This window comes from Balaenoptera borealis (genome assembly GCF_965194805.1).
Source record: "Balaenoptera borealis genome assembly, chromosome: 15".
NCBI classification, from domain to species: domain Eukaryota; kingdom Metazoa; phylum Chordata; class Mammalia; order Artiodactyla; family Balaenopteridae; genus Balaenoptera; species Balaenoptera borealis.
Window position 1 is genome coordinate 33,627,720 of NC_138871.1, and position 26,890 is coordinate 33,654,609.

At 40.5% G+C, this 26,890-nt stretch overlaps 1 long non-coding RNA gene across 3 annotated transcripts; it reads right to left on the reverse strand.

Moving 5' to 3' along the window:
- Positions 1-20: 20 nt before the first annotated feature.
- Positions 21-24,615, reverse strand: LOC309611674. Of its 3 annotated transcripts, none has more exons than XR_014234653.1 (4): positions 11,377-24,615; positions 10,930-11,036; positions 1,074-8,644; positions 21-247 (listed from the first exon to the last, which is right to left on the reverse strand). It is a non-coding gene; the product is annotated as an uncharacterized lncRNA (long non-coding RNA). The 3 variants fall into 3 exon arrangements; XR_014234655.1 differs by lacking the exon at positions 21-247 and having other exon boundaries at positions 7,833-8,199; positions 8,311-8,644; positions 11,377-18,808; XR_014234654.1 differs by lacking the exon at positions 21-247 and having other exon boundaries at positions 7,833-8,641; positions 11,377-24,600.
- Between the last annotated feature and the right edge of the window lie 2,275 nt (positions 24,616-26,890).

Below are 26,890 nucleotides of genomic sequence, written 5' to 3' on the forward strand. Positions count from 1 at the left end.
AATCCAGGCTGGTACTGCTCACCACACGACAGGCCAGTAAATCAAGAGATGAGGTGAAGGGGCACAGAATAACGACTTTATTCGGAAAGCCAGCAGACCAGGAAGATGGTGGACTACTGTCCCAAAGATGAGAATTTAGGCATCTTTTATATTAAAAGGGGAGGCAGTGTGGCTGTTTGTTGCAAACTTTTTGGTGCCGGAATCCTTTGTTCTTGCAGCTGTCCACGTAGGTCAGGTCATGATATTCCTGTAAACCTCCAACAAAACGTCATTTTTCTCTTCTGCAACTTTTTAATCTCTATATGATTGGGAAAGTGTCACACTTTTAAAGGTCAGAGCCTTGAGAATGGGCTATCCTGTATATTTCAGACTATAGGCAACATTCTTTTACCAAAGGTGCAGAGCCAGCATGACAAAGCACAGGCAACAGAGCACAAGGAGTAGAGCTAAAGGAATAGGTCCAATATGGAGTCAGGTTTGTTCTTCTCTGTTACAAGACCACCGTCTATGTTGCAGGGTGAGGGGGATATACCTGGAGTAGAATTAGCACACTTAACTCATAGATCAATTCTGACCATTAAACAGGGAATACTCTACCGGCTGCAACAAAGCTAGCACAGGCTCGGGCTCTTGGTGGACAATCAAAAAATGCTTGTCCCTATCCTCTCTCCATTCCTCCTTCCAGGGTGACCCCTATCAGCCAGCTATGTAGCTGAGCAGCTTTAGGATGTGGTGCTGTTAACAGTGCATGTGCATCAGGATGGAGACCTCCTTGCCTGCTCCCAGGCACTGCAAGGTACCTGGCACAAAGCCTGTACTCCATGTAGATTGAGGATGAATTCCCTAAGAAGCAAAGAAACGTTCTCTTAAAAAGTAACAATATTGTAATGTTCACTTGGGAAGCACAAATCCTATTGGGTTGGAAAAAGTTAGTTGGGGATTTGTTTTTTTGCTGCCTGTGAACGTTCCATGTAAGAATACGCAAGGTTAATGGGACTATTGCAAAGAATCAATTTCTTGTGGAAATGAATTTGGAAGGCTGGCCCCAAACCCTCTGCACCTGTGTTACTTACCTGCAATGAGGCTGTGCTGCCAGCAGGGCACAGTAATGCCTTGGATTTGGGCTAATCAGGAGAGGTGTTAAAAGAGAGAAGTATGCTTCTCAATTCACTTGTTTTTCCAAAATGATAGTGTTGGGCCTCCTTGGTGGTGCACTGGTTGAGAGTCTGCCTGCCAATGCAGGGGACACGGGTTCGAGCCCTGGTCTGGGAGGATCCCACATGCCACGGAGCGACTGGGCCCGTGAGCCACAACAACTGAGCCTGCGCGTCTGGAGCCTGTGCTCCGCAACAAGAGAGGCTGCGATAGTGAGAGGCCCATGCACCGCGATGAGGAGTGGCCCCCGCTTGCCGCAACTAAGGAAAGCCCTTGCACAGAAACGAAGACCCAACACAGCCATAAATAAATAAATAATAATTTTTTTTTAAAAAGTGTCTATTAACTGCTTCTAAATATAAGCACTAATCCATTCCTAATTACTGTATTTTAAAAGCCAACACTCTTCAAACACTGAGATATTTCAAGCAATGGGTTTACTATAGACAGAGGCTTAAGTTTTATGCCAGAATATCCAATGGAAATGCATTTATTAGAAGGTGGGGAAATGTGAAAACTACATATCTTAGCCTATTGAAACATTTGATGAGTAAATATTTTCATTTGGGAAACAAGAACTCTCAAGCTAGTGACTCATCCATCAGAGTCTTAGTATTTGCTTTGAGGGGTGGAAGCGATATTGCGGCTTTTGCCAGTTTCCATTTTTGAGTTGGGAATGACTTAAGACAGGGCTGAGGGAAATATGGCCCATGTCACCGGACACACCCTCCCACCGAAGAGCCCCAGCCCAGAAGCTGGAGCATCGAAGTCCCAGAGACACACTGGGTGAGTTCAAGTGCTCACCATCATTCTGCTTGTGGCTAAGATGAGTTCGGCTAGTGGACTTCTAAAGCACATTAAGGTGTATGGTTTGTACCCCTACTTTATTCTCCTTATTTTGTTTAAATGTGTGTGTGCGTGCATGTGTGTATGTTTCCCTCGAGGCTAAGAGGTAAGGTTGAATCAAGGGAGGTGCGGAGGAGGTGGAGATGAAGTAAACAGGAAATCTTAACAGCTAATCTGCCACGTTAAGTGATCTCTCCTGGCATCTACTGTTCTACTTATGATTGGACTCAAGCCCAGTCTCTCTGGCTACTTCTCAGCATAGCTCTCCTCCTACTCCCAGATTCAAGTGCTCAGCTATATCAAGCTGCTGAGTTGTAACTTTGCCCCTCAGCCATCTGGAAGGCTATTTTTATACAAGTTGTAGCCATGTCTCTCTACTTCTAAGCATCGGTGGCTACCCAGGAGCTTGAGGAACTAGGCCATCCTTCTAATTATTATGATGACTGAAACCCTTTGGAACAGGTGGGAGAGTAGAAATGCCTTGAATTTCTATTTTGTGACACCTTGCTTATTGAGAAGTCACTTATCCAACCATCTAAGCCATCCAGATCCCAGTTGAGAACAGAAAACATGCCAAAAAGTAAAGATCTCTGTCACAGATGTCACCAAGTCCATCCACTAAAGGCTTGGGTCTTCTCTCAAAGCCTCATGACTCATATTTTAAAGACGGTTCTAACTTATAAGGTGATCTAGTTTCTGGCTCTTAGGAAATTGGAAGCAGAATAATTAGAGGAAAGAAGGCAATCTGTAGAGACAGATATACTGAAAATAAATTTTTTTCACAGAGGACCAAGAAAAAATGTTGAAAGAAGATAAAATAAGTCAAAAACTGTAATAGATAGGGACATAATCCTGAATTAAACCACAATAGTTTCTGTGGATATCAAATAACAATTGATATACATAATCATGACTCTTATTTAGGAAGATTATCCATTATTTTCAGAAATGTTTCATCATGACCCAGTGTTTAAGAGTTCAGATTCTGGAGCCAAGATGCCTCAATTCAAATCCTTATTAACTGTGTGACCTTAGACAAGTCACTTAATATCTCTGCGCTTACATTTTTTAAAATTAATTAATTATTTTTGGCTGCATTGGGTCTTCGTTGCTGCACGCTGGCTTTCTCTAGCTGCGGGGAGAGGGGGCTACTCTTCATTACGGTGCGCGGGCTTCTCATTGCGGTGGCTTCTCTTGTTGAGGAGCACGGGCTCTAGGCACACGGGCTTCACTAGTTGTGGCACACAGGCTTCAGTAGTTGGGGCTCACGGGTTCTAGAGCACAGGCTCAGTAGTTATGGCACACAGGCTTTGTTGCTCCGTGGCATGTGGGATCTTCCCGGACCAGGGATCGAACCCATGTCCCCTGCATTGTCGGGTGGATTCTTAACCACTGCACCACCAGTGAAGTCCTGTGTTTAAAGTTTTTCATTTGGAAAATGGAGATAATAAAAATATTTACTTCAAAGAGTGGTTGTGAGGATTAAATAAGTTAATGTATATAAAATTAACTGTGACTGGCACGTAACATTATTACTTGGTACATTTTGTTTAAAAAGTCAGAGAGGACAAAATACATTTTTAAACAAAAGTATTAAAAATGCAAAGAGGAAAACTGAAGGTGTTTAAAAGAATATTCCATGCATGGATAATGGCCAAAGCTTGTGCTCTGGTCTTATACAAAAAATGAAGAAGAAGAAGAAGATGATGAAGGAGAAGGAGGAGAGGGAGAGGGAGGAGAGGGAGAAGGAGGAAGAGGAAGATGAGGGGGAGGAGGGGAAGGAAGGAGAGGAGGAAGAGGAGGAGGAGGAAGAGAAAGAAGAAGGAGAAGAAGAAGGAGGAGGAGAAAGAGAAGGAAAAGAAGAAGGAAAGAGAGGAGGGGAAGGAAGGGGAGGTGGGGGAGGGGGAAAAGAAGGAGAAGAAGGAGAAGAAGAATGTATGTAGAGACAATATTTTTAATTATTTAAAAATAAATAGCTTGGGGCTTCCCTGGTGGCGCAGTGGTTGAGAGTCTGCCTGCCAATGCAGGGGACACGGGTTCGAGCCCTGGTCTGGGAAGATCCCACATGCCACGGAGCAACTGGGCCCGTGAGCCACAACTACTGAGCCTGCGCGTCTGGAGCCTGTGCTCCGCAACAAGAGAGGCCGCGATAGTCAGAGGCCCGCGCACCACGATGAAGAGTGGCCCCCACTTGCCATAACTAGAAAAAGCCCTCGCACAGAAACGGAAGACCCAACACAGCCATAAATAAATAAATAAATAAATGGATCATCACGTTTAAAAAAATTATAATAATAAAATAAAATAAATAGCTTGAAGTAATGTATTTTAAGGTATGTTAGGGAAAGACTTTCTCCCCAAACAGGCTTCATAGAGTCTCTTTTACAAAGACCCAGTTGTTAATAATATGCAAACATCCGGACAGAATCAGAGAACTTAAAATCTGATAAATGTCAAGAGTGATGTCAAAAGTTCTACTTGTTATTTCTTCTTTTTTAAAAAATAAATTATTTATTTTTGGCTGTGTTGGGTCTTCATTGCTGTGCACCGGCTTTCTCTAGTTGCAGCGAGCGGGGGCTACTCTTCGTTGCGGTGCACGGGCTTCTCATTGTGGTGGTTCCTCTTGTGGAGCACGGGCTCTAGGTGCGTGGGGTCAGTAGTTGTGGCTCGCAGGCTCTAGAGCACAGGCTCAGTAGTTGTGGCGCACGGGCTTGGTTGCTCCGTGGCATGTGGGATCTTCCTGGACCAGAGATCGAACCGTGTTCCCTGCATTGGCAGGCGGATTCTTAACCACTGTGCCACCAGGGAAGTCCCTATTTGTTATTTCTTTTAATCCTCCCAACAGCTCTGTGAGGTAGGCAGCGCGTGTCATATGTCCGTTTTATAGAAGAAAAATGTCTCAGATTTTGAAAAATAAGGCTCAAGTTTTAAACAGCTGATTTTACAAGAAACGACTTTATTTGATCCTCAGTTTTCTCATTTGTGGAATGGTGACAATACTATCCACTTCACAGAGTGTGTTAGGATTAAATAATATGTCACAAGCAAAACACCTTCCTTCTCTTCTCCTCATCACCCTCCTTCTGATGCATTTTATTTAAAACGACTTCATCCTGTGCCCACACTCCTGCCGTGTTTGTTTTTTTAACTGGTGCTTTTGCCTTCCTTTATTTGCAGTCTAGTAGATCAATGCCTTTCCCCCCCAAATTACTGTGAATAGATTAAGTCTATATAGATGACTCTAAATTATTGTCAATAAATAAAAGTATTCCATTTCTAGAAACTCTGTTTTCAGTTAGAAACCTATAGCTCTCTGCACAGCAAATTACTTGAAGAGGACCTTGACTCTTTGAAGTCATAGGAACTACTGTTAAAGCACTAGATAAGACTAATTCTGTTTTTTTCTTAGCAAGTATGGTATTTTATTCCCCATTTACTGACCAATGAAAAATATGACAATATTTTTGGCCTCACTCTCGTGCTGGAATAGCAATCCTGACAGGCACTCTAGCCTCTGGCCACGGTGGATTTCTGATTCTCCTTCAGGTATTCAGAGCTGGGACAGTCTCCTTGACACTGCACAGCCTGTACCCTCTGCTTGGAATGCCCTGCTCCATTTTCTTCCTAGCAGATGCCTTCAAGTGCCAACTTAAATGTCACCTCAGCTATGAAGTTTTTCCTGACTCCTCTAAAATGTGGAGTCAAGAATAATTTTGAACTCGTGTTTATTCAAATATTTTCTTTGATGAGCCCGTTTCTGAAAAGCGTCACCAGCTTCCATCTAACTTCTGCCTTTCTGAAGTTCTCTGGATGGCTTCCATGTTTTCTGACTGACTCAGTGAGAATGAGCTGACTCAATAAAAAAAAGCGATGAGATTCTAGAAAGAGCTAGCTGGCTGGCTGGCTGGCTAGAAAAAAAAAAAGCCAGCAAGGAGTTTGGAATATATTAGTCTTTACTGGGTTAGTTCTGCTCCCTTTAAAGGAGACTGAAGAAGGCAGGTAGATGAGTAAGAAAAAGCATCCGAGTTTTCTCTCTGATATTTCTTGAAGTGAATATGCCTTTTCATGTTAGTATTATTAATGATGACGGGGTTAAGGTGTGCAGTGCTTTGAAGGAGTCTATTTATGTCAGGGTCGTCATTTTGTGCTGCCCACAAAATGTTTCCAGCCCTCCCCTGCCTAGGCACATGACAGGACTGCACTCTCGTGATTGGGGTAGGGCCATGTGAGAGGAGCTCAGGCCAATGAGTTGTGAGCAGAAACGACATGTGTTGCTTCCAGGCTGAAATAGCCAACCGCCTGTGCAATACCCAGCAGAGCTCTCTTTCCCTTTGCCATGGCAACGGTCTGCTTTCAAGATGATCCATCATCCTGCATCCCGGAGTGAGAAGACACGGAGCAGAACCCTAGCCAACCTTTACTGGACCTGGAGCATAAGTGAGAAATAAACTTTTCTCCCTAAACTTTTATTGTGAAAAATGTTGAAATAGGCAGAAAAATTGAAAGAAGTGTACAACAGAAATCCACATACCCATCACCTGGATTTTATAGTTAACATTTTGCTATCATTGCTTTATCACTTATCTATCCATCCATCCATTCCTCTATGCTACATCAATCCCTCTTTTTGGAGGGGGGAAGAATGAGAAACTATTGTAAAACACTAGTTTTGGGGGTTGTTTATTATCACAACATAATCCAGCCTTTCCTTCTCTACAGCATCTGAGTTGCCCCGGCCAGCTACTCTCTTTTTCTGCTGAGGACCCTATAGTGGAACTACTCCAAAAAGAAAAATTGTTTTAAGTTGGTTTTAATTGTTTTAAGTTAGTTCTAAGAAATCATTTCCTGCCAGGGAAAGTTAAAAATCCTGGGATGAGTTAGGAGAAAGATTAAGCCATCTTTTTTCTCTTATGGGCTTAAAAATAAGATAAACTCTGACTGAGCTAGTTTGGATAGGGTTCTGTTTAGAGGCGGGTTGGGGGGGATGGATTAAATGGGGAAAAGAAACGCAAAAAAATCACATTCACTGTGCGCCTGTTTTGTGGCAGATATTCTATGTATAGGATCTTGTGACATCCTTCAAACCACCCCATAATATACATAAGATTTTCATTGTTAACATGAGGATATTAAGCTCAGAGAGGTTAGGCGGCCTGCTCAAAGTCACACAGCTAGTGTGAGTGGAAGAGGCAGAATGAAAACCCAAATGATTCCAATACATTTATCCTCCACTAGAAGTCAAGGAGGTATGGGGATATAGGTATATGTATAGCTGATTCACTTTGTTATAAAGCAGAAACTAACACACCATTGTAAAGCAATTACACTCCAATAAAGATGTTAAAAAAAAAAAAAAGAAGTCTAGGAACCCTTGATCTCTGACAGCCCCAGAAGCTGACATTTCCCTCCCACTGAAAAGGCTGTCCACAGAGAGACATGGCCCATGAGCTAAGTAGCTCTTGCTTGTCTGAGTAGGAAGGGAGAGCTGAGCCAACTTGCTTGGGAAGACAACCTAAGAACCCATTTAGAACTTGGGATTGTGAGAATCTGTCCTCATCCTGTAGAAGTAATTCAATCCTGAATGACCATTCCTTTCAAATATTGAACACAGGTTATCTTCTTTAACTTTGTTATGGAGCTTAACCTTTCCCTAGTGATCTTTATGAGATTTAAGGCCTTAAAATAAAACTTGGATACTCAAAGGGACAGCATGAGGGAGTTTCCTAGGTGATGGAATTGTTCTGTATCCTGGTAGTGGTGGTATTTGCATGAATCTATAAAGGTGTTAAAACTCATAGAAATGGACGCAACACACACATACATACATAGAGTTAATTTTACTGTATGTTTACTTTTTTAAAACCTGAAGACACTGATGCAAAAGGGCCCCTGAGACTAGAAATCAAGCTGTCGGGGTCAAACCATCTCCACAAAGCATCAGGGAATAAAATTTCAGAGGGCAGACCACTGAACAGACTTCCAAGGGGTAGGTGTGCCAGTGCAGTCCTCGCCTCTTTCTTTCATTTATATAAATCCTTCCGGAAAACTGACAAGTCAAATGTTCCTCATAAACCATCGGAGAAGAGTTCACTGTTTTCCACAGATGGTCTGCTGATCCTCTGTGTGTCTTCATCGAGGCCGGAGTCATGAGGCTGAAGACCAGGCAGGCCAAGGAGGCCATGCCTGAGAAGGCAGCACCTAGCAGGTGTGGGTCAGAGAAGAACCTAAATCAGAAACTGGGTTAATTCAACTGGGTTAACCTCAGCGGATCTGAGGAAGTCAGAGTCTGTAGAGCTGAGAGGCGTTTACCAGAAGGAAAGTCACGGGAATGAGAAGTCAGGGCAAGTCTAGGCAGATCCACGTGGCCGAGGCTGGAACGCCTGGACTCCCGGAGAACTGGAGCTCCGCCCCCGGTGGACATCTGCTGCCTGAAAGTCCCACCTCTGCACAGGAGCCGAAGCTGTGTCCACCTCTGTCTCCGCAAGAGCCCTTTGGTTAGTGGTTTCGAGCCTTCACTTTGGCCAAATACATGTGGTCCTTGGCAGTCCCGCACTGTCTAGAGCCTGTGAATCTTTTCGGAGCTCATTTATCTCAGGAGGGAAATTGCCTGAGCAGACTTGAAGGCACGGCTGGGAGCCACCTGCTGAAGACACCAGGGAGCGTTTGGCAGGGTGGGTGGGGAAAGGAGCCGGAAAAGAGGAGAGGGGGCTGGGAGCTATCTCACTCTTCCCCTCCCGCCTGCATCTGGTGCCCCAGGAGCTGCTCTGAGCAATGCCTCTCGAATGCGTTGGCGTGAACTTGTACTTGTTCCTCCCTCAGGGAATGAGAGAAGACAGGCTGAAAGCTGCTAAAATGCTTGGAGAACATCCAAGGAGAGGCTTGTCAGAAATGCAATATATTAATGAAAACAGCTTGGGCCTGGCTAAATAGTGACTCTCGGAACAAAACAAATAGATGGGAGTTGACGACAATTGATCTGAAAAAGAAAGAGTCCAGCCCTTGTATACATAGAGCCTGGTGCTTCATGAGAGTCTTCATGGAGTTCACTGTACCCTGGTCTTCTTCAGCTTAGGCCAGTATTCATTTATTCTCAGGAGCGCCAACAACCACTACATCAAGGCATCCCTTATGGGCATAAGCACATTCTCCAGTGTCTGCCATCTCCAGGAACAAAGGTTCTTTGCTTTTTCTTTTTCTTTTTTTTTTTCAGATTATTTGCTTTGCATTAATAATCTGCAAAGGGCCTCTCACAGGCCATCGGAGTGATCTCAGATGCTTGTTAAAATGTAGATTCCTGAGCTCTGCATTTTCACACCTGACAAATTAGGTGGACTCTCTGAGAGTAATTCCAAAGCATCTGCACGGTGGTTACCAAGGGGGAGGGGGTCGGGGGAGGGATGGACTAGGAGATTGGGGTTAGCAGATGTAAGATATTATGTATGCAGTGGGTAAACAGCAAGGTCCTAGCACAGAGAACTATATTCAGTATCCTATGATAAACCATAAAGGAAAAGAATATTTAAAAAAAGAATGTGTATATATATATATATATATATATGTATATATAAAACTGAATCACTTTGCTGTACAGCAGAAATTAACCCAACATTGTAAATCAACTATACTTCAATAAGAAAAAAAAGCATCTGCATTTTAACAAGCACCTTCATGATCCTTATCGCAGTAAAGTTTAGAAAGCACTGCCCTAAGGTCTATTGACTGTAGTCCTTCTCTTTCTTTAATGTTCATTTACTTGTTCAACAAACCTTCATGTGCCATCTACTCTGTGGGACAGGAAATGGTGAGGGTACTACGATAAATATTCCAGTTGCTCATCGCCAAATAGTTATAATTAAATGTGGAAGACGCTCTACTGGAAGGGGATACAAAATACATGAAAGGATAGAGGAGGAGCCTGCAGGAGTTGAAGGCGGCTTCGTAGATGGTATTTGAGCTGCATCTTGACAAACGATTCTCTTCAGGAGGATGAGAGAAAGCACATCTGGGGCATAGAGGGGGTGTGACAGGTGAAGGCATATGATCCGCTCCAGAAGAAGGGATTCTGGAGCACAGGGAATGGTGGAGGAGGAAAGAGGCACAGCCCTGACCGTGAGGCGCTTTGCACAGATGCTGAGCAGCTTTGGCTTTGCCCAGGCCAAGGGATGGAGAGGTAGAGGGGCTGGAGCTGAGGACAGGGAACGAGGTTGGTACACATTCAGCAGGGCACGTGATAATGGCCATTCTGAGTCAAGAAGCTCATCCAAGGGAAGGTACTTTCAATGCTCACATAACTCCTCCAGCTCAGAATTTGAAAGCCAACCTGACACCGGAGCTTGTGAGCATATTGTCATGTCTGGGCCCTTTGGTGATAGTTTCTGCTGTGCTAGGGAATAGGTTTAAAGATATCTGGTAAGTCAGACAACAAGGTCCCACTGTATAGCACAGGGAACTATAGTCAATATCCTGAGATAAACCATAATGGAAAAGAATATGAAGAAGAATGTACATATATATATGTATAACTGAGTCACTTTGCTGTACAGCAGAAATTAACAAAACATTGTAAATCAACTCTACTTCAATTCAAAAAGATACCTGGGAAGTGGAAAAAATCACCCCATAATATTTAGTTTGATTCCATTTCTGTTTTTAAAAACTAAGTGCAGGGAGACAGACAGATTGGGAGAGAGACAGAGAGAAGGAGAAAGAGAGAGAGAGAGACAGAGAGAGAGGTCGGGATTTGAGGAAATACATAGCAAAGGCAGGTTACTATTAATAAGGAAGAGCAGTGGGGTTGGGAGAGGGAACAGAAGGACCCTTGACAATTTACTCTGAATTCTTGTGCATTTTTAAACTGTTCTTAACAATGAGTTCTACTGATGTATGCTTTTTGTAACTTTTTACAGCAATTTTTGAAAAGATACTTACACATGTTCTTGGCTGCCACTAGGTGGTACCGGCGGCAGGACAGACTGGGCAACCTTGAAGCTTCTTGGGCTCGTCAATGACACCTGAATGTGGGTCAAACTTCCTAACTTCACAGAGTGAAACAAATTAATGCACCAACTATTAGAGCTCAGGGCTCCAAGCCCCAGACTTCCCTCTTATTCCTCTTTAGATGTGAGAAGAGGATTTTCTATTTAATTGGTATAAAAATATTTTCGAGTAAAAAAAAGTTCTTTCCATATCAATCTAAGTTGTACACAGTTTGGTTCACATATATTCAGTTCATCTCAAGATCTCCACCTTACAATGATATTCCCAAGTCAAATCTTAATCAGATGCATAAAAATAATCGAACTCTTCTCTGTGATGCAACCTCATTACCCAAGGTTCCCTAATTCCAGAACCAGGCCTTTCTTTCCATCCACCTACCCTTAATTCTCTTGGGCAGTCACATCTTCCATCACCTCAATTGATGTGGGCAGGAGACAGAAATGTTACACTTATCTTCTTTCTCCATCCCACGATAACACAGCATTTGTGATTTCAACAGGGCTCTTCAGCAGGGCTTATCTCCCCTCCTATCCTGGACTGGTCTGAACTAGCTTATGTTTTGTTCTTTGTTCTAAAGCAATATTTCATTCCAAAACCACGTGCCTAAGACTCCCAATCCCCAAGATAGCATAGCCTAGCAGGAAGCAGTGAAAATACTCACGTGCTCTCTTCAGGACACCAATGAGGCCAGCCTGGCACACAGAAGCTACTCAGTCCCAAAGGGTGGAATGCCAAGAGGTGTCTGCAGTGGCTCTCGCTTGGCTAAGGCATGCTCCTGGTCGTAATCCCCACTGCACCTGGCATGATTTTTCACCTTCTTACCCCCAACTCCCACCCCATCCTTCCCACAGGGGCATTGTGCTGAGTTGGTCTCTGGATAAAACCCAAGAAGAAGGGCACCAAGGTTACAGAGTTGTACTTGACACTCCCTGTGCGGCCAGTTGAGCCACAGATAAATACCAGAGGGCAGAGTCAGGAACATTCCATGCAAAGGACACTAGATATTAAATGAATATTAGCCACTATCCATCATTAATAATAGTAAAGACTACTATTGATTCGAGTTCTTGCTATTTGCCAAACCCTGTGCTAAGTATTTCATACATTTCATCTTTTTTTTTTTTTTTAAATTTATTATTTTTGGCCATGTTGGGTCTTCGTTTCTGTGCGAGGGCTTTTCTCTAGTTGCGGCGAGTGGGGGCCACTCTTCATCGTGGTGCGCGGGCCTCTCACTGTCGCGGCCTCTCCCGTTGCGGAGCACAGGCTCCAGATGCACAGGCTCAGTGGTTGTGGCTCACGGGCCTAGTTGCTCCGCGGCATGTGGGATCTTCCCAGACCAGGGCTCGAACCCGTGTCCCCTGCACTGGCAGGCAGATTCTCAACCACTGTGCCACCAGGGAAGCCCCATTACATTTCATCTTATTTGATTTCCTCAACCACCCTGTGGTTGAGCATTATTGCTCCATTTTACAGATAAGGGAACAGAGACTTGGAAACTTTCAAGCGACAGGCTCAGGTTCATCTATTTTCAAAGCTTGTCTTCTTAATCCTTATCCTGTTCTGAAGCTAGTGAAGGGCTCTGATTGTTCAGAGATCTGTTTACACCCCATTTGAGAGACTACTGAGAACCCCGAGTCTTCCTCTTCCCGACCCTGCAGTTCATTATCCTCTCCAAGGGGAGAGAAAATGTCAAGGTGAGAAAGTGAATGTAAACAACCACATGCTTTGTACTAATATTTAGACTTCATCATACACTTTTTAAAGGTAAGAACTATGCTTTTCCGTTACTTCTTGTCTCTCCTAGGCACCTGCCAATATGCTCCACCCACAACAGTTTTTTAATACTGTGTTGCCTCAGGGACTGGCTTGCCTCTTGTTCACATCTGGGGTCAAGAAGGTTAGTGATGGGATATAACCCAAGGTTTGTGATTTTCTGTGGCTCAAGATTATTTTCCCCATCTGTTTTCCCTTACCATGAATCCTTGAAAATGAAATGTCATTTGGTTTCCAAATTGAAATATTTCATCTAATCAGATGAGTCTAATTTCATTATTTTAAGAAAAACTTATCAAGTGTGGTTGGTTGAAAGGAGTAAACAAGAATAAATCTACCACTACCTTCTCTTTCCTAGGAACTTGGAGCTGGAGCTTGTTTTCATGATATAATTAGGCAGGGACTTCTGTGACTTAATTTAAAAGCCTGAAGTATAATCACCTTTCTTTTTTTTTTGTTTTGTTTCAAAACAGTTTTCTTCTCTGCTACCCCCGGGTGAACCTGGCTCTGCTTTTCCAAATTCAGTGATGTCAGGTCAGCAGGGAGCAAATTTGAGACTGTACAATTCCCATCAGCTATTAGCTGAGGACATCTTTCTGTCCCTAAGGTCTAAGTTAGTTCTAAAGGACAGGTTCTCTTTTCAACAAATGTGGTTATCCCTATTAACGGTAATGGGTGTTTCACGTGAATGGGCAGAAGACTCCGTACCTCTAAGTTTTTCCCAAGCGTGAATTACGTGAGGACAAATTAAACACAGTTTGAATCTTTGGCTCCGTCCTCCTTTGTGTTCAGATAAATGTTGATACTCGAATAAGATTCTAAGTAATGAAATGCCAACACATGTGGCTTCTGCATCTGTCATCTAAAGGATGTGCCTTTAAAAATGGATTCTTTTCTTCTCTGTTTAATTCTTGGCCTGGTAAACCACTGTAACCCTGTGAGAGAGGCAAGGAGACATTTCTGAACAGTTTTTATCTGCTCCAACATCAAAAAAACTTGTGCCAGTGAGTGAGATATACCCAGTACCGCATTAACATCCTATTCTGAAATGCTTGTACCCTAGGCTACCTCCATTGATTTGATCAGTATCAGATACTCTGACATCATGAAATGAAAAACAGGCATGAAAAAAAAAAGCGACTGAAATATGAATAACAAACTGTTCAAGAGGAGACAGCCAGTTCTAGAGGGCTGGCTCCACTCGCTTAGAGGTGTGTACCAATGCCAAATAAGACGAAATAAGAGGCAGCCTTGTTTGTGTAGTACTTAATAGGCCCCAGAGGGGAAAGGGACAGCTCAATGAAACAATCTTGCCTAATTTTTTCTTAGGTTCTTTACTCTATTGCATGTAACTCATGATTTAGAAAGGTCTCTAAAATATGACGGTTGTAAGAACATCAATCGGCCAAGGTTCTTAAAATGTATGTTAACAGCTTTGACCTCGTTGTCTACAAAGCTATCTATCGAAGCAATGGCATTTCACATGTATTTAAACTCAGTAACTTCTACAAAGGAAGGCCTTTACTGGCATTTATAAACTCTTCACCGGAAAAAAAGTCAGAAATAATACGATTAATAGTGAGCTGAAGACTTTCATTTCTTCTGAAATTATTTTTAAGGATATAAACAACTCACCCCCTTCTTTGCTGGTATTAACCTACAAAACACAAAAAGTCAACTTGTGGTTATTTTTTCATGACGGTTGACCTCAATTCCTGGCTCAGGAGACAATATAAAGCAGTTCAACTGGTTTTGTCTTGTTTGAGAAACTAAAATTAAAATCTCAGGAGTTATTTATTTTAACCCACAAACAGGAAAGAAAGCGGTCTGTGAGAAAAAGTCATAAAGACAATTTCCCAAATGTGTGGATCTTTATAACTTAGTACCAATCTAAAAAAAAAAAGTGCTTTTTAAAAATATTTTTAATGTGGGTTTTTTATGGCTCTCTCTAGTTGCAACTGGACACTTTAGGTTTTATTCTCATCTTTCAGCTACTGGCATGTCATAATCTACTCTAGGGAATAACTGCTTAAATTACTATATCCATAAATATTCTAGTGGAAAACATTTGCAAGGCTTATTTTCAGAAGTTTGCTGCAGTACCTCGACGCTCATAAGACCAAATTCAATAAATGAGGAGGAAAAAAAAAAGACCAAATTCAATTCTATTTTTCTGTATTATAGTCAACAATTTCCAGGTGTTATTTTGAACATGGAAACTCCAAAAGTATAACAGAAAAGAGTTATATGGATGCTACATAAACCAATATTGCAGTTTATTATGGAAAAAAACCTACCCAGTGATGGTGATTTCCATCTTTCATAGTACCCAATACTGATGATCAAGTACCCTCTGTTTACTCTTGGCTAGGATAAGTGATTTTTTGGAAAACAAAATTTGGACAATGTATGTTTTTCTGACTCTTGACACATTCAATCTCTTTCTGTTTTTAAAAAGTCATAAATCAGACTCCTGTTGTCAAAGTTTTAGCTTTTGAAGAAGAAATCACACGAGGTATTTATTTATCAAAGTTAACTGAGCTGAAGTCATAATGGCTAATTCTGGCTCATTCTTCTAATCACAAATTACTTGGTTAAACCAGTAAATGTGTTTTATTAATTGAATATTCGAATAAGTAGCTGTGTATAAACTGTGTTATCAATTATAAAACTTTCTATACTAGTCACTGGTCGATCTATAACTGGGAGGGGTATCTGTGTTTCAACCAATAAGTCTTTATTGAGTGCCCTTTAAACACTCAGAAGAGGAGATTGTAAAATAATCTGTGGGTTACCTTACAGGTTACAATGTTGAGCCAAAAATGTAAAAGTAAAACCACAATAAACATGTAAATCACTTATCTGCTTAGGGAGAAGATCTTTTCTTTTCTTTGTTGCTTTTGATTTTTATTGTTTTTATTCAATTCCATTTTTAATCCATTTATAGGAACAATTTGAAATTTACTAAGTAAATTTAGATCTCAAAGTTGGAAGTGTTAGTACTACCAACACATGATTTGTGATTGCAGGTCCTGGAAACAAATAGCTAACATTTTTGAGAGTCTCAGGAGGACACATAAACCACTCTCCCTCAACTATATCAATCTAAAGAGAAGCAGAAATGTTTTTATATATAAGGAACGAGTCTCTTCTTAAGTTGTAAACACACAGGGCTCTGATTCCAACCTTCTCTGATTCCCTTTTCTGGCTGGGCAACTTCTTCCACATATCCCCAGGGTAAGTCACTTGGCCTCATGGAATCTTTGTCTCCCTGCCTGTTAAAAGGGGAGGAGGGGTAATAAAGCTGTTACCACAGGGTGTTGGTAAAAATTCATTAATATTTATAACGTGCTCCATTAATGTCCTCAGGTAATTCATAACTCAGAATTATATGGCACTTGATCACTGCTTAAAGTTTTTAAAACCATCCTTGGTTTTTCGATTCAGGCAAAAAGTATAACAAATCTTTATACTTCCAACAGTAGGATTAAGCGTAGGAACATTTGTCTTTCCTAGGAACAATTATTTTCCTGAGGTGAAAATATTAGCATGTTACTAAAGCTTATTTCCTCAGCTTTAGACTATGAATAGAGTAGCTTTCATTTATAGTTGATAAAAGCCAAAGGAAGAAGGTGTTTTTTTTATAAAACCCATTTTAATAGCTTATTCTGCCATCTTTGGGGATGTTTTCAAATACTTACTATTGAAAGGGAATTGGTTCATCTATTTTACAATAATTTAAGTCTAGCATTTAAAGGACATCCAAGGGGTTGTTTGGTTGATGTCTCCTGCCTGCAGTAATGGTATTGAGCACCTACTCTGCAAAGTCACATTCTCATATTAGAGATGAGGAAACCGAGGCTCGGTGAGCTTAAATAACAGAGCAGAGATTGAAACCTGCACAATTGGACAGTCCATGCTCTTTTCACCACCTCAAACAGCCACTTCCTAGAAGTTATACCAAAAGCTCCCCTGCTCTGTACAGACATGCGTTTCTTCTCTGTCCCCATCGTCTCTCCGAACTTAAAAATTAAACTAAGATATTCTAACAGAACTTCAGTCCGATCCCCAGAGAGCCCAAGAGCACCTCCAAATCATGTGGTAAAACTTATTTTGAAGGATAGACAGTTTATCAGTTTAAAAAAGACACTTTTATAAATTTTTATTGAAGGAAAAAAAAAGCTACTTATATCCTTTCTTGAGAATTGACTTAGTTCACTCAGTCTTAGTAATTTCTTATACTGAATCAAAATGCATGTTATATTATCAAAGTCTTTAAACTTTGTACTGAAGTATAATACACATATAGAAATGAAGTATACTTAATTTTTGAAATGTCTAAAACCCATCCCATCTTCACCTTGTGAAGACAAGATGCCATTTCACATCTCAGAAAAATGTATATAAGGAATAATGAGCTCTAATAATGTATAAATTACCTCATATACCTAAGAGTGCTTTGAAAGGTTAAGCTCATTATTTATATTAAGGATTATTGGTAAAGCATTATTATAATTGTGATTATCACTTAAATGATAATAATATATTTTCTTATGTCTTTGGACAGCAGGCAAGACAAGATAAAGATAATTAAACAGTTGTAGGCACACTATCACTATCTTTAAACAGTGATTAACAACCTATACAATGTATAAATATGCACAAAATTTACCTCCACATAAATGGAATAAATCATCTTCATTGCCTATTATTGGAATGATATGGCCTTAAAGTCCAGAAGTACCTAAGCATTTGAATAGCAATTGAGAGAAGTCAGTCTTAAGTAGATATTCATCTTTGTCCTTTCATTTTGACTCATATTCCTGTTTAACATTCACTCACAGTAAAATGGGTGGAGAGCCTTTATCAAACTCACATCACTGTTCTAAGCTGGTAAATATCAGACCCCCAATTATGGAGACTCAGTGATGCTCCTGGGCTGGGAACACATATTTATTGAAAGATTACCCATGAGCATAGGTCTTTTATTGTAGTTGGTTGCACTCCTCTTTTCTCTATACAATGAATCAACTCAGCCCTACCTTTAACTTAAGTAGAAGGACATAGGCCACCAAATATCCTGCCCCATGCCAAGACTCAAATTAAATGAAAACAAAGTAGCCATTCCCCATATATTACCTTGAAAGATTGGCTTGGACTTAATCCCTATTCTCAGTGTCTATTGTGGCAGGTACAACAGCTAAGCGGCCCTCTGGGTACCACGCCTCAGCTGTGCAGCTCCCTTCTGGTCACGGGGCTCTGGCACCATTAGCAGAAAACACCCCGAGGAGATGCCCTGAGGGCCTGAATTCAGCTTTTGTCTGCCTGGTGAAAAACATAATTCTTCTCCAACAATTCCCCTAGGGTTTTCCCCAGGGAGTAACATATAACACTAAACCAACTTTGAAGGACAAGTTAGCTAGATGAGAAAGAAAACAATGTTCCATAAACTCACTGACTGAAACCTCAGTAGTTTGAATTTAACCTGCTATTAGAAGTTGATTAATTATACTCATAGCACTAAATCCTGGCTGTAAGATTTCAGGGGAAAAAAATCATATTTTTAAAGAGTATTAAATATAAATGCAGGTATTTAAAAGATCATAAAAACTTTTTTATTTAAGAGCTTTGTTGAGAGTAACTTATTTATGAAATTTATAGTCCAATATAATGACTTATTTAAATCATTCGATTTTCTAACTTCTCTTTAGAGTTGAAATTTTTACACTGTTTCAGTTCCCCCCAAAATGTATTTATATAGAAATAGGTTTGGGACTTCCCTGGTGGTGCAGTGGTTAAGAATCTGCCTACCAATTCAGGGGACACGGGTTCAAGCCCTGGTCTGGGAAGATCCCACATGCCGCGGAGCAACTAAGCCGATGCGCCACAACTACTGAGCCTGCGCTCTAGAGCCTGCGAGGCACAACTACTGAGCCCACGCACCACAACTACTGAAGCCCGCGCGCCTAAAGCCCGTGCTCCGCAACAAGAGAGAAACCACTGCAAGGAGAAGCCTGCGCACCGCGAGGAGAAACCACTGCAAGGAGAAGCAACAGAGTAGCCCCCGCTCACAGCAACGAGAGAAAGCCTGCGCGCAGCAACGAAGACCCAATGCAGCCAAAAATAAATAAATAAAAGAAAAAGAAATAGGTTTAAAGGTCTTCATTTTGTAAACATTATATGGTCGCAGAATTTAAAAAATAAAACAAATAACCAATTGAAAAAAGAAGTTATGGGGTGAGGGGTGGAGAGGAATTAGAATTAATCCATTGGTCATATAATGCGTCCTCCTGATAAATCAGACAGAGGAATTCCAGGTCAGTGGATAAAAAGCTATTCCAATTTCCCTTATAAATGCTTGCTATCACTTTAACAAATCCCATGGTGGGAAAGTGCTTTCCAGTATCCAAAATCAATGATCAAGAATGAGGGGTCATTATCTGCATAGAAACACTGTATTTTTGGTACAATTAACTCAAAAATGAAATTCATAAAGAAACTAAAAATAAGTAAACAGAAAGTCTTTATGAATCTATTTCAGAGACAAGTCTTTTGACTAATTCAGAAAGTATTGGTCTTCCCTCCCCTTCCAACACACTTGATTTCCTTAACTCATCTAGTTACATAACTGGTTCTAAGACTTGTAAACAAACAGCCCCATTGCTTGACAATTCTGGATCTGTGGGTTTGTACTGCTGTTTCCTTGTGGAGGTTGAGAGCTGCGTAATGATTTATTCTTTCCCCGCCCCTGCCTTCTTTTCCTATTTTGCTCCTTTTTTTTTTTTTTTTTTTTTTGTCAAAGTAGGTTTAAAAAAAAAAAAATCCAGGGGAACTAAGTAAGTGTGAAAACAAACCCTGGTGCTGTAGGATTGAGGCCACCAATTTAAACACCCTGGGCGCAAGGAATGCAAAACGTGAGGGTCTCATACTCAGATGAGCTCCCCAGAAAGAGACTACTAATATGTAGTATTTTTCAGCATCCCCTGGACTCCAAAGCATACGCTTTTGTATAAGGCAGCTTTGATTCCCCTGATTTCCCACGCATGAAGCTCTCACAGCTTCAAAGAGAGCTCTGCATGCAAAAGGTACATGGGGGTGTAGTTCAGGAGGAGAATGGGGCTAGTAGGCAGAACGTGGGTGAATTAACATTCGCGTCTATGCTTTAATTCCAGTGCTACCTTCCAGTGGTGTACCCCAGTTATAACGCTGACTGCTGGCAAATTAGAAGTTCTTTATTTTGATAATTAGACCTAATCAATTACCTGGAATTAAAACACACCTCATTCCGCCATAAAGAAGTTAGAGTCCAGATTGGTTCTTAGGTTGTGGATTCGATTTATTTTTTGATAGCATAGATTAAGAACAATTTATACTATGGCATGTGTGCCATGCACGCATTGTGTCGCTGATGGAATCTTCAGGAAACATTTTCATTGCGTAATAATTTAATACAGATAAAATAAATACAGAATAAATTAAGTATTTTGAGTTTTTAAACATCTAGAAATGTATGCGGGCTTAAGTGAAGGAAGACAACAGAGCCTTTAAATACCTTAAGTGATTACATGAAATTTTAACTAATTCTCCTTTTGTGTGTGCTCTTTTAGGAGATCTTTATTTATAAATAAACAGATTTTCAAACTGTTTTCTCTCCCATTTATCACCTACTCTTCTAGTAGTACGGGCATTGTAAATTATTTCTACGCCAAAGATTCTCTTGGAACATTAGAGTCTAATCTACGAGTAGACTTTCTTCTTTAAAAAAGCTCCAGGGGACTTCCCTGGTGGTGCAGTGGTTAAGAATCTGCCTGCCAGTTCAGGGGGCCCAGCTTCGATTCCTAGTCAGGGAACTAGATCCCACACGCCACGACTAAGACTTGGTGCAGCCAAATAAATAAATAAATATTTTTAAAAAAAATTATTTTGTCATGGGAACTTTCTTCTATCAGTATATTCCCTAGCTTTAGTTTTTAAATTTATTTTCAGGTGTATATCCTGAATAAGAATGCCTGATTCTCTCTGACTTTGATCCATGTGATCCTGGTTGAAATGAAAGTGGCAGGTCCCAGTTTTGCAGCCGCTAAAATGAGATTCTGAAGTGAAATAGTTACTGAGCCCAAGAAATGAAGAGGAGCCTCTTTGTTCTCTCAGAGGCTGCAGTTGGAGCTTGCTGGGTTTTGTTCTGGCAGGTTCGCAAGGTCTGTTAGAAACAATGGAAGCATAGACCTTTAGAGCTGGAAGGAATGAGGCTTAGTCCTCATTTATTCTAAATCCTTCATGTTCGAGATGTGAAAATGCATCCCAGATAGGAATTGTGATCTTGAGAGGCATGTTTTCTATTTTTATTTTTCTAAAGCCATTTTTAAAATTCCAGTTCATTTCAACAATATCTATACCCTACTAACACACAGGGACCCCCAAATTTGTTGTGATTACTCCATCCACATGGTGGAGGAATTGGAGGGAAGGACTATTTTGCTCCCCTGAAAAAAGCGAGCAAATGCAGAGCAAAACTCTGGACAAAACTTAAGGACCTGGATCTGATTCACCAACCTCCATATTAATAAAATACACTCTCTGATGTACTTTATATAATCACAAACTCCAAACATGAAATATAAAAATAAAACAGTATTATGGAGGACAACATGTTCAAGCAAGGAAACCATAGCTGGGTTTAAAATGAAAAAAAGATAGTTTAAAAATTCACTTTCTTCATATATCTGCTTCCTGTGTATCTTGGAAACACATTTATTTACTGTATAAACAAAGTTGTAATTTTTTTAACGTTTACTGTTACATATGATTATCTAATAGGTAGAAACACTAGTTGAGAAGACAGTGGAGAAGATTATATTTCTGCTATTTCTACATAATACCCCATTCCAAATAAGAAAATCATTCCAAATGAGAAAAAGTTGGTGAGTCTGTGGTCATGAATGTTCCCAAATGTATCCATGATTTGGCTGTTTTCACAAAGTCAGAGAAGTTGGACCATTGTCTTTCCCCTCATCTCAACTTCTGGGCTTGCTATCTGACAGACTAAAGGCTCAAGTCATTGGTAGCTTTAGTATGGCCTTCTGGGATGATTCTTTATGGAGGGACTTGACCTTTGTTTAAATATGCTTCTTAGGCTTAGGGTTGGGGCCCTGGAACCATTGTTACCAGAGCTTTCCAAAGCCTAGTGTATTACATGAACAAAAGAGTTACAAGACAGAATGACCTTATTTTATTTGATTATTATTTTTTAAATTTTTTATTGGGGTATAGTTGATTTACAATGTTGTGCTAGTTTCTGCTGTACAGCAAAGTGATTCAGTTATACATATACATATATCCACTCTTTTTAGATTCTTTTCCCATATAGGTCATTACAGGTATTGAGTAGAGTTCCCTGTGTTATATAGTAGGTCCTTATTAGTTATCTGTTTTATATAAAGTAGTGTGTAAATATCAATCCCAATCTCCCAATTTATCCCTCCCCTCCTTTCCCCCTTGGTGACCATAACTTTGCTTTCTATATCTGTGACTCTATTTCTGTTTTGTAAATAAGTTCATTTGTACCATTTTTTTAGATTCCACATATAAGTGATATCACATGATATGTTTTTCTCTGTCTGAATAACTTCACTTAGTATGATAATCTCTAGGTCCATCCATGTTGCTGCAAATGGCATTATTTCATTCTTTTTATGGCTGACCATTGTGTGTGTGTGTGTGTGTGTGTGTGTGTGTGTGTGTGTGTGTATATATATAGACATACACTGCATCTTCTTTATCAATTCATTTGTCAATGGACATTTAGGTTACTTCCATGTCTTGGCTATTGTAAACACTCCTGCAATGAACACTGCGGTGCATGTATCCTTTCAGATTATGGTTTTCTCGGATACATGCCCAGGAGTGGGATTGCTGGATCATATGGTATTTATATTTTTAGTTTTTTAAGGAACCTCCGTACTGTTCTTCATAGTGGCTGCACCAATTTACATTCACACCAACAGTGTGGGAGGGTTCCCTTTTCTCCACACCCTCTCCAGCATTTAGATCTTATTTTATTTTATTTTTTTTGATAAATTTATTTATTTATTTATTTATTTATTTATTTATTTATTTATTTATTTATTTATGGCTGCGTTGGGTCTTTGTTGCTGCGCATGGGCTTTCTTTAGTTGCGGTGAGCTGGGGCTACTCTTCGTTGTGGTGCACGGGCTTCTCATAGTGGTGGCTTCTCTTGTTGCAGAGCACAGGCTCTAGGGGTGCGGGCTTCAGTAGTTGTGGCTCGTGGGCTCAGTAGCTATGGCTCACGAGCTGTAGAGCACAGGCTCAGTAGTTGTGGCGCACGGGCTTAGTTGCTCCGCGGCATGCGGGATCTTCTCGGACCAGGGATCAAACCCGTGTCCCCTGCATTGGCAGGTGGATTCTTAACCACTGTGCCACTAGTGAAGCCTAGTTACTATTTTAATTTAAAAGGAAAATCAAGCACATAAAAACAGTGCATGTGTGCATACACACACACACACACACACACACACACACACACACAGGCATACACCATGGTTATGCACCAAACAGCAGTATAACATAGTGGTGAAAAGCTTGAGTTTTGGAGTCACACAGACCTGAGTTCTACTTCCAGGCCCAGAACTTAATCTCCACTCTTCTTAGACCCACAAAACTATTTTCAGTCAACTAAAAAGATTAAAAATATGGTACGAGTTTCAAAGTGCTTAAGTTTGTATCTTTATAAATTGTTCATACTCATTCCCACGCCCTTCCAGTAACATCTGTGATTCTCTATACCCTGCTAGCCAGCCAAGCTCAGATCCCTCTTTGCTTCACCAACGCTTGGTACTGGAGCACTCTTTTGGGGTTCACAGTTCTTAAACTCAGTCTTTATAGTGCCTAATCCTTCCACCCACCACTGTGTAAACATCCTGCAGACCCTGCCTGTCCGATGCCTATTCACTCTATGACAGGAACATGCGCACTTCAGCCACGAGTTGATTTGAGTCTGCTGAGCCCCCTTTCCTGATCTCAACCCCCTAAGTCCTTACTCTTAAACACACACCCTTTGATCACCAGGATCACTTTGTCTTCGTCCTCCAAAGACCAGTCTTTTCCTCAAGGCATCTGCTAAAGGCAAATGATGAATTTCAACATCTCTGGTGTCCCGATTAATGAGGTTTTATTCTACACTGAAAATATCCATTACTAATCAGATCTTGAACATGTACATATTTAGTTAACTTAAAATGACTACTATTATGCAAAAAGTTTTCATTTTATCAAACCTTTCTTTATCCTATATCATTAAGAAGAGTTTCCTGTATTGCTGCGTAATTTCGAAAAGGTTAAAATGAGAGATAGAGTCACAGTTTAAAAGGACCACAGGATTTCAAACTTCTCTGTTAGAAGAAAGTCTTTCTTCTATAGCATCAAGATCGTTTTGTAGTGAATAGCAGATTAAAATATATCATGATGGGTTGTGCTCTTACTTTGCAATTTATTCAACTGCATGACGGACAGAAGGAGGTTCCGTTCAGTCACAGCCAAGTATTTCCCCAGCATTTACACATCGCAATCAATTTTAAAGAACTTTCTGTAACCTGCTTTCTGCAAATAAAACCATCCTTTGGCTCTTGGGTGGATACATTCTAATTGCTAATTTTAGTGTTTGATAGAATCCCATCAAAGGAAACAAGGAAACAGGGAGACCCAGGGACTGAGTGTGGGTTGGAAGAGAGTATAAGGTGAGGATATCAAAGCTCAGAGCTTGGGCTTCCCTGCTGGCGCAGTGGTTGAGAGTCTGCCTGCCAATGCAGGGGACACGGGTTCGAGCCCTGGTCTGGGAAAATCCCACATGCCACGGAGCAACTGGGCCCGTGAGCCACCACTACTGAGCCTGCGCTCTGCAACAAGAGAGGCCGCGATGAAGAGTGGCCCCCGCTTGCCACAACTAGAGAAAGCCCTCGCACAGAAACGAAGACCCAACACAACCATAAATAAATAAACAAAACAAAAACAAAAAACAAAACAAAACGAAAAGCTCAGAGCTTGAGATTAGTGTAGGGGCGAGAAAGGAGGGGTGGTGATCAGGAAGAGTACAATTAGAATCTGGATTTCTGGGTGGACCTGGATGCAGTTGTTACCGGAGGCTCTACTGTTTCCTCCTTCTATTACTCTTCACTGTTCCCCATTGCCTTTTGCAGAGTCCTTTTGTTTCTTGGCAAACTGTGCTTCTAAGGCTACTGATGCTGACACTGGGAAAGGACAAAGGTCCTGCTAATTGTAAATGCTTTGATAGTGAAAGGGAGAGTCTTCTCTGCTGAGAAGTAATTAATGATTATAGTAGTGTCTTGGAACTAATATGAGCAGCTATTTAAGAAAAAAAAAATGGAAAAAGCTAATTGAGACTAAGCACAATCATCATTGACAAAATTTGTGTCTAAGGTGGAATGGGCCCTGAAACTCAATTGCTTCTGGGCAAAGGTGATATGCTTGTATGTTTTTAGTTAGTTAGTTTGTTTGTTTTAAATTTTTTGTTATTCTTTTTTTTCCTTTTTTTTCGAAGTTGCTTTTATAAAAAAAAATTAATTAATTTTATTTTTGGCTGTGTTGGGTCTTTGTTTCTGTGCGAGGGCTTTCTCCAGTTGCAGCAAGCGGGGGGGCCACTCTTCATCGCGGTGCGTGGGCCTCCCACCGTCGCGGCCTCTCTTGTTGCGGAGCACAGGCTCCAGACGCGCAGGCTCAGTAGTTGTGGCTCACGGGCCCAGCCGCTCCGTGGCATGTGGGATCCTCCCAGACCAGGGCTCGAACCCGTGTCCCCTGCATTGGCAGGCAGATTCTCAACCACTGCGCCACCAGGGAAGCCCCTGCTTGTATGTTAACATCTCTCTTCTTTTTGATTTGTCACTCAGAGTGGTTAAGAGAATGTTATCTGATTTTATGATGACCTGAAGATGCTCTTTAAAATCATGGAAAACAGAATTCACTGTACGAAACTTATTTACCAAACATTTCAGCCTTACTCAAAAATATACAACTTTTTAATTAAAACACTTTCTTAGAAATACAATCAACTTCCCCAATCTGACAAAATGCATAAAATATATCTACACTGCAATTTCAAGCTATGACCTTGAGAATTTTAACACTAGTGCAATTTGCCAATTTTACCGAACAAGTTCTATTTATAGTATTATAAATTTTTTGTATCTCATATATGTTTATAAATTCTTTTCAAAAGAGGAAATTACTTTTTAAAAAGCATACTCAATTTTAGTGACACAATCTTGAATATGCAGGCATGGTTCATTTACTGAATATTCTTAATTTACAACATTATATTGTATATTTTTATTTCCACAAGTATATTTCTTTAAAATATGCCTTTTTGTTTACTCTTACATTTTCTGGAAGAACAGCATTATAGAGAATATGCTAGTGAAAAATTCAAGTTTTTGTTCCAACCAGTTTGCCCTGAAAAAACGAATTTCTATGATAAATTAATCATTACAAGGAAAACTGATATAACTAGTCAATTCCTTTTTTACAAAAAAGATATTTCTTTTTTAAAAATTTTATTTATTTGCCTGCATTGGGTCTTAGTTGTGGCACGCGGGATCTTTCGTTGGGGCGCGTGGGCTTCTCTCTAGTTGTGGCGTGTGGGCTTTAGAGATTAGTTGCCCCATGGTATGTGGGATCTTAGTTCCCCGACCAGGGATCGAACCCACGTCCCCTGCATTGGAAGGAGGATTCTTAACCACTGGACCACCAGGGAAGTCCCCAAAAGATATTTCTAATTTAAAATATTGCACAAGGAAGAACCCATTCCAGCAGAAAAACAGAATGCGAATTAACTACCCAGAATGGATCTTGGGCTTATGACTGTATTTAGTTATGATGTTACTTTTGTTGAAGCAGATTGTTTTCATGTATTCATAGAATGTAAATGTAGAGGAACTATGTTGCAGTTACATTTATGTACAAATAATAGGCTGGTTTAATTTTCTGTAATTTACCTTACTTAGGATACCATGGAGAGAAAGAAAAATATGATATACATTTTTGTGTAATTTTTTGAGTAGTGTATGTACTTGATAAAGAAAAAACATAA